Below are 8604 nucleotides of genomic sequence, written 5' to 3'. Positions count from 1 at the left end.
TTTTTGTTGTTTTTTACATTTATTTGAGAGACAGAGTAAGACAGAGTGTGAGTGGAGGAGGGGCAGAGAGAGGGAGACACAGGATCTGAAGCAGGCTCCAGGCTCTGAGCTGTCAGCACAGAGCCTAGTTGGGGCTCCAACCCATGAACCGTGAGATCATGACCTGAGCCAAACTCGGACACTTAACCGGCTGAGCCACCCAGGCGTCCCAAGAGTCGAATGTTTAACAGACTGAGCCACCCAGGCGCCCCTTGAATCATATTTTTAATTTTGATGAAACTGCTTTTAATTGGAAGCAAATGCCCTCCAGGACCTATATGTTACAAGAAGGAAGTCCATATCCCAGGGTTAGAGGTTCGAAAGAAATGCTCTATAATAGAAATATGAGATACATATGCAATTTTAAGTTTTCTAGTAGCCATATTCTTAAAAAGCAGAGTAAAAAGAAACAGGTAAAATATTTCAACATATAATCAACGTAAAAACTATTAATGAGCTATTTTACATTTTTTTTTCAAACTAAGTCTTTGAAATCTGCTGTATATTTTACATTTACAGCACATCACGATTTAGATTAGCACATTTAAATGCCCAAGAGCTACACATGGCTAATGGATACCATATTGGGCAGCATAGCTTTAAAGGATGACTGTGAGGTTGAATACAAAGTCCAAAGAAATTTAATTGGTATTTTTTTTTTATTAGCATAGTAACTTTTATTGTCCTCAAGTAACAAAGTTGCATAAGTTTTGAGGGTCTGCTCCTAAACCTATATTTTCCTCTCAGCTATGGGTAGTCATATGATACAGTTCTGAGCAATATAAAGGGAAGTCTGTTAAGTCATATGGGAAAATTTTTCACCCTGGTAAGAGAGAGGCCACAAGGAGAAAGCTTACCTACAGCCCCCCCCCCCACCTCCTCGCCCCCGCCCACCCTCCTGTTTGGAACATTTGATAGAAGAACATGGTGTCTGAAACTATGGCAGCCATGTTGTGACTATGATAGACTAATCTTTACTATGTTGAGGATGGCAGAACAGAAAGGCATCTTTTCTTATCAAAAATGCGATGAGGCAGCTAGCCATGCAAATACCAGGGTGGGAGGGAGGCCAGAGCAGAGTCGCCTAGCAGAAGTAAGGGTGCTTTAGCAGAGAAGATGTCTTCAATGGGTATTGCTTAATATTCACAACTGAAGTTCACTCTTTTTTCTTCCATTCCCAACCCCCTCCCTTGCTAATGATTTCCTTCTGTCTGATGAGGACATTCTTGTAGGTATGACAAGAGTGCGAAAATTATTCCCAACACTGAAGCATATAGTTAGAAGCAGAAGCAAAATTTCCTTGAAGTCCCTTATTTTATCATTAAGGTTTCATGCACAAACACTGCAATTTGGCTATTAGATATGTGTTTAACACTTCAAAAAATGCTTAAGGTTTTCAATCCTGAAAAAAAATTTTCTGTCACTCAGTTAATAAGATCATATTCGTTTGATTCAACCAATTTTGAGTAATTGGTAGTGCATACCAGATTCATTGTTCATCAATTTCTTATTTGTCTTGGGGGTCACAATAATTCATGAACCCAGATTCACATAAATATGTGGATAAAAATGACAACAGTTTTTTCACTGCTTTATAGTGTCAGGGTAGTTACAGGACACGGTGTCCAGAATGCTGCTAAAAATAAAAAAACAATTGTATGGGTAGCTTTTTCAGCTGCTGATTCTGGAAATTTCGGTAAGTGCATTTCTTGAGTCATGTGACAGACTAAATGGGTAACCAATCCACTTGTGACTTTCTTTTACTCATCAAAGGATTTTTTTTTTCAGGGAACAAAGATGAAGCTTTATTTGACCACTTACCAGTCTTACACTAACATTTTTATTACTTGTAAATGAAGTAGGAGGCTCAAAGGATTCACAGTTCTTTATCAACTTTTCATCCAATTCCCATACTTAATTTTCATTAGAGCCATCTCATCTAGTGCAATAAAAGTATTCAGTTTGTTTTACAGTTGTTGATTGCCTTGACAAAGTAAGCCAGCCGTCTTTATGAGTCAGTCTTAATCATTAAGGTGAACAAAGAATCAATTCACCTTATCTACATTTCTTTTCCTTCATGAAGAAAATGTCAATTCAATCCTGGCTTCGAAAACTGGTTATCACCTTCCTCAACCAAGCAAGTGTACTTTAGATAACAGAGCAGGATTTTAAAGTCACTTCTGACTTTGGTACAGATTTGCTTTAAAAAGTAGGGTATCCAAACTAAAAGATTTACTAAATTTACTATGATTTTGAACTTAGTAAGAAAAATCCAGGGGCTAATTTTTTAAGGTGAAGGTTGCTGTAACCTAGCCAAAGCCTTCAAAATTTGGCTGCTCCTGCACACACGCCCATACGTTTTTCTCTACTTAATTTCATGCTACATAAAAAAATCAGACTTTCCTCTCTAGAGATTTTCTTCTGTCCCAAATCCAAGTCTTCAAATTCCTCACTTAAAACTTAACAAATAGAGTGCAATAAAGTTGCCAAATTACTAACATCTATGTTTTTATATAGTTTAAGATTCAGGTTTAGCTCAATCTACCAGCTATTTAAGTTTGCTTCTGAGCACATTAAAATGCATCATTAGAAATTCTCCCATAAAGATACTTTAAACAAAAATCAGCTTGCCTGCCTTTTTGGGTTTGTTTTCAAACAGATCCAGTCATTATCTGTAACATTAAGTTCCACCAGGTCTTCTCATTTTCTAAATATCAGAAACTTCTAAACCATCTGAAACGGATTTCGAAGGGAACTTAAAACCACCTTTTAAAATTTGCTTATTGGCTTGTGCTTTTGATGGCTTTTGCTTCTAGAGTTACCTCTCTTTTTGGTTTCAAAATTTGCATGGCTGCCTTTTTGACTTTGCTTCAAAAGTCAGTCTTAATCCTGAAGCATTGATCGAGATGACAGCCCTGGGGGTAGGCTTATTTGCATCTTTTCCATAACAGAGTCCACATTTTAAATCTGTACCTAAATACGGCCTGAGCTTTTGGGTTTACTGTTGCTGCTTGTCACTTCACAGTAATGGTGAGAGTGCTGCTGTCCCCTTCGTCCTGCTCATTATAAAGCTCTTCCACGACACAGGCCTGACAAGGCAAAGATTTCTGAATATTCAGGGTTTTCATTACCGTTCGTATTTTCGCTAGTTTCGGACTTACACTTAAAATGTCCTGTTCTTAACTTCCAGGCCGCCTTCCTGACTGAAACCACGACTTTCATTACGAATTACATATCAAGACTGGAAACGCCGGCGCCCAAGAAGCGGGACGGAGCGGTCGCCCGAGTGGGTAAACAAACGCCGCGCAGGCGCACTGACAGGAGGGTCAACCGGCGGCTCGGTGGCCGGTGGGGGATTTTTCGTACAGTGAAAAGTGGAAAAGCAAAACAAAACGCTGTCTCTTAAGGTGGTAAGCTGGTTGGCGTTTTCTACTTCTATTTATTTCTGACTTCTGTTCCTAAGGAACTGGCGCGGCCTTCGGGGCCTTGCAGAGAAGTCCGTAGATTCCCTCGACCCCCGCGAACTGCCGCCAGCGTGCCAGCTAGTTACTCCAGCCTCATTTGTTCTCGCCGCTGGATCCTGATCTTCTGCATACAGCACTAATCCACCCGGGTTGGGAGGGTTTGAAAAAAACAAAACCACCTCACAACTCTAAAAAAATTTGCTACTCTGGGCCCGGGAGTGAAGGGGGGGGGGGGGGAGACGGCTTCCCCAAACCTCGCGAGATCTACCCGAGAGTAGAGCGGAACCTCCAAGGGCATGATTGCGCATGCGCCTGACTAATCCTTTTTCGCGGGAACGAGCTTTGAAACTTTGAGACTTCCTGCGGGATATTAGTAAACCACATTTGAGCCTCCAGAAGGCCCGAGGGAGTCGAGCACCCAACACTACGTTCTTTGAGCTTTTGCAGTCATCACTCTGTATGACTGAGTGGCCGTCCCTTCTTTCCCGTATTATCTGTTGGCCGTGAATTCTGTGTGAGAGGAGGGTTTCGGCGAATCCAGTAGTCGAGGAGTGGGCGTGGGAGAGCGGATCAAGGTTTTAAAGTAAGGATGACTTTTATGTGTTTGGAAAGGTAACTCGGGGAGCGACTTAAAGGAATAAATCTGAGGGAGCCAGATTTTTTTTTTTTTTTTAAACTGGAGCCCATGGGAGACTGCTGAACTGAGGTAATGCAGTGGGGAGGAGAAGATGGGAAAATTTGCGAGGGAAATGAAGGCAGAACTATGCAGCACACGCGAGAGGTGAGACTAGAAAGACAGGACTGTTGGCAAGTAGAGTTTTCCCTAAAACAGTGGGAAGCTGTGCGTGTTTGTAAACAGGCAGAAATGGTGAGGCCGTGATTTGTAAGGTGACAACTGGGAAGTCCCTAAATGAGCGGAACAAGGAGGATTCTAAAAGCCATGAACAAGGGCTGAGGTTAGGATTAGAAAGCACAGTTAAGGTAACAGTTAAGGAGTCAGGAATTTGGGAACTATCTTGACAGAACTGACGACTCTTACCTGTTTCTCAGGCTACATGGGATGCCTGCACAAGCACTGGATTTTGTCCTGCAACATCTGAAAGCTACCACGCAGAGTGCTCTCCCTCCCAGTAAGTCCCCTGGTCCCTCCCACCTCCCACCCACCCTGTATGTCAGCCCGGATGCAATGTGGATTTCATGGAGTGAAATCGTGGAACGTACAGCACGTCCCTTAGACATACCTCTGGTGCATTACAGAAATATATACTTCTAGCTCTAGTTACCCAGCTCTCTGTGTATTAGACTCCATCTTGATATTGGCAGCAGTCTTACGCAGCTCAGCCTCTATATTTTGATTTTTTGTGCACTGTGTGGAGTCCAAGGCAGAGGAGCAATGGGGTACCTAATTTCACTGGACCACCAAAGGAATGGTTTGTAGGTAGGCAGTATAGCTCCATCTTTAAGAAAAACTAAATCCAGCAAGCCACAGGATTTAAGTTGCCAGTGATGGAGAAAGGATGCAGGTCTTAATTAGAGAATGGAAGCACTTCAATAAAGACCCAGACATAGTAGACCCCTGTCAAGGAGTTCTCCACTGGAGCACTTCACTTCATTTTGGCAGCCTAAAGTATAACCTCGTAGCTGGGCTGTATGTGTGCAATTCATGGAAAAATGTTCCAGAGAAAATTCTCAGATGCAAAAGAATAGGATTTCTAGGATAAGGCCTGGGTGTCTTTTAGGGAGTGGGATTATCCAGCTGAAGGAAGCATTGACATCCCAGTATGGTGTCACAGAAGGTGTGTGGAATTGGAAATCGGACCTGGGGTTTGCCTTGGTCAGTTATACCAGTTATTCTTTGCGACCTCCCTGTGCCTCAGTTTCCCAATTTGTAAAATAAAGGTAACTGCCTACCTCATAGGATGATTGTAAAGATGAAATGAGGTACTGTGGAGATAGCTGCCTGGATTAATTCTTGGAACATATGTAATTTATGATCATCAAATGAAAGTTTCTTCCCTGAGCCTCCCGCATTTATGCATGCCATCTACCCTTCAAATATGGAAGCCCTATGTAGCACTGGGCCATCTGTATTTAAGACAGGCTCTCTATGTTGCTTTCACATTAGAATCATCTGGGGAGGTTTAAAAAATGCCGAGGCTTCACTCGAGACCAATTATAAATCAGAATCTCTGGTAGTGGAGCCTGGACATCAGTCTTTTTTAAAGCTCTTTATTTTGCTACTAAAGTTAAGAACCACTGCTTTAAGGGGTGCCTGGATGGCTCAGTCAGTTGGGCGTGTGACTTCGGCTCAGGTCATGATCTCACGGTTCGTGGGTCGAGCCCTGCGTTGGGCCCTGTGCTGGAGGTCCAGGCTTGGAGCCTGGAGCCTGTATCAGATTCTGTGTCTCCTTCTCTCTCTCTCTCTGTCCCTCCCCCACTTGCACGCTGTCTGTCTCTCTCAAAAATAAATAAACAGTAAAAAAAATTAAAAAAATAAAAGAACCACTGCTTTAAAAGTTCCCTCTAGAAGAAGAAGAAAATTAGACTTGTGGTTTAAGACTACCTATCTGTATAGTTATATATTTGAAATAGAAGAATAAAGCCTAGAGCTTGTGATGGGCAAACGAGTAGGGCCTGGTAAGCTATATTCAGGAAAGAGGAAACTATGATAAGAGTATGGTAAGCATCCTGATTGGGGGAAAGGTAAGTGATGAGGTCAATAATATAGGCCCCAGGAATATATGGGCCTGGCTGTAGAGATAGAGGATTTGAGTCTCCCAAGTTGATGTTTTGATTTAGCACAGGCAACGCAGATGGTGATGTCTTTATTGCTTTACCGTGTGGTGAATCTTGGGCTGATGTCTGTAGTGGGGTGGGGTTACGTTTTACACCTGGCTCTGCTCCATTGGTTGGGGAGGGGCATCAGGGCCTCCCTGAAGTGTGTGATGTGAAGGTGCATGTGGGGAAGTATGTGCAGCAGGCCATTGGGCGTGAATCCTATCAGGGTTGTGGCTGTTTTGACTACACAGGTAGTTTTGTTGGTACTAACAGAAGACAAAGGTGAGATGTAAGCCTATTTTTGTAGCCTTTCAGTGAATAGAGAGTCACTTGGAACAGGAGGGATGGCATGTCTGGGTCAGGAATTTGAGCTCCTAAGAGATAAGTGACTTTCTGGTAGGACAACTCTAGTTTCTGGGGACATAAGTGATTCAGAAGTTGAAACCACCTGATTGCTTCAGTCTTTGGATGCCTAAATCCAAATGTAGCAGTAATGGCCAGGAATATCTTCTGCCACATAAAGACAGGTTTAATTGGGGCCCTTTTCTTGAGAAGCACATTCGTTTGTCTAGACGTTCACAAGAGCGAGGGGGAGATGACTCAACATTATTGGCTGGGTAAGGAGACAAGGGATTCAGAGACCCTCCAGGGGTTGACAGAGGTTATAAAGTGGGAGAGTAGCAGAATATGCAGAAGTGAGGAGTGGAATGGGGTAGGAGGCTAGGGAACTCGGGTTAAGAAGGGAAGCGTGTTGGAAGTTAGAGAAATCCCAAGCAGTGACAGTTTAGTCCATCTGTTATAAAAATATGTGAAGGGGCACCTGGGTGGTCAGTTGGTTAAGCGTCCAACTTCGGCTTAGGTCATGATCTCATAGTTTGTGGGTTTGAGCCCTGCATCAGGCACTGTGCTAACAGCTCAGAGCCTAGAACCTGCTTCACATTCTGTGTCTTCCTTTCTCTCTGCCCCTCCCCCCACTGATGCTCTGTCTCTGTCTCTCAAAAATAAATAAACTGTAAAAATAGTTTTTTTTAATAGGTGAAAATAGAAGTGTTGCCTGAGATTCAAATGCAAGAAATACCACAGACAGACCTCCGCAATTTATAGGAGGGTGAGAATGGATTAGACTACTCGGGAATAGTGACCCATATCAAGGGTATAAAAAGGCAAGATGGTGACAGGAAAGGGGTTTCAAAGAGGATATTTGAGTGAAGTTCTTGGAATGCTGTTAGATAAACAGGTCAGGGAGAGAGAGGTGGCACACTCTTTCCCAAATTGTAAGCTTCCCTATCGATAGTACTCACAAACAGGGAGGAAGGGGAAGGCCTCTCTTTAAATTAGGTGGCAAATTGTGACTAATGTACAGGCCTGGATATTTTAATTGCTATTCTTACCTAAAAGTGACCAGAAAAAGGAATGGGACGGCCCAAGTTTTCTTTGGGGGTTGGAAGAAGGACCAGCCCCTGCACAGTGTTTTCACACAGACAGTGGAGAATAAAAATTAAGTTGCCTTAAATTAGTTCCCAAAAGTTATGTTTGTTCAATGTGCTGGAACACACACTGTTGAGCACCTACTTTGTTCTTTTATTTTTTTTAAATTTATTTAAATCCAAGTTAGTTAACATCCAGTGTAATAATAGCTTCAGGAGTAGAATTTAGTGATTCATCACTTACCTATAACAGCCAGTGCTCATCCCAACAAGAGCCCTTCTTAATGCCCATCACTCATTTAGCCCATCACTCTACCCAATACCCATCCAGCAACCCTCAGTTTGTTCTCTGTATTTAAGAGTCTCTTATGGTTTGCCTCCCTCTCTGTTTTTATCTTATTTTTCCTTCCCTTTCCCTATATTCATCTGTTTTGTTTCTTAAATTCCACATGAGTGAAATTTGTCTTTCCCTGACTGACTTATTTCACTTAGTATGATACATTCGGGTATCATCCATGTTGTTGCAAATGGCAAGATTTCATTCTTTTTGGTCTCCGAGTAATATATACCACATCTTCTTTATCCAGTCATCAGTCAATGGACATTTGGGCTCTTCCCATACCTTAGCTATTATCAGTAGTGCTGCTATAAACATTGGGGTGTATGTGCCCCTTCAGATCTGCATTTTTTTATGTCTTTTGGATAAATACCCAGTAGTGCAATTGCTGGGTCATAGAGTAGCTCTATTTTTAATTTTTTGAGGAGTCTTCATGCTGTTTTCCAGAGTCACTACACCAGTTTACGTTCCCACCAACGGTGTAAAAGTTTTCCCTTTTCTCCATATCCTCACCAATATTTGTTGTTTCCTGAGTTGTTAATTTAGCCATTCTGACAGG

At 42.2% G+C, this 8604-nt stretch overlaps 1 protein-coding gene across 1 annotated transcript in view; it reads left to right on the top strand.

Moving 5' to 3' along the window:
- The first annotated feature begins 3837 nt into the window (after positions 1 to 3837).
- Positions 3838 to 8604, top strand: part of GPR19 (G protein-coupled receptor 19) — a 43344-nt gene continuing 38577 nt past the window's right edge. Inside the window, exons 1-2 of the mRNA XM_039239950.1 lie at positions 3838 to 4086; positions 4554 to 4633. The gene's annotated coding sequence lies outside the window, so the exon portion shown is untranslated. The remainder of the gene's footprint in view (positions 4087 to 4553; positions 4634 to 8604) is intronic.

Source organism: Hyaena hyaena, unplaced genomic scaffold (genome assembly GCF_003009895.1).
Source record: "Hyaena hyaena isolate Hyena2069 unplaced genomic scaffold, ASM300989v1 scaffold_164, whole genome shotgun sequence".
In the NCBI taxonomy this organism is placed as follows: Eukaryota; Metazoa; Chordata; class Mammalia; order Carnivora; family Hyaenidae; genus Hyaena; species Hyaena hyaena.
This window is presented reverse-complemented; position numbering and strand designations above follow the sequence as displayed.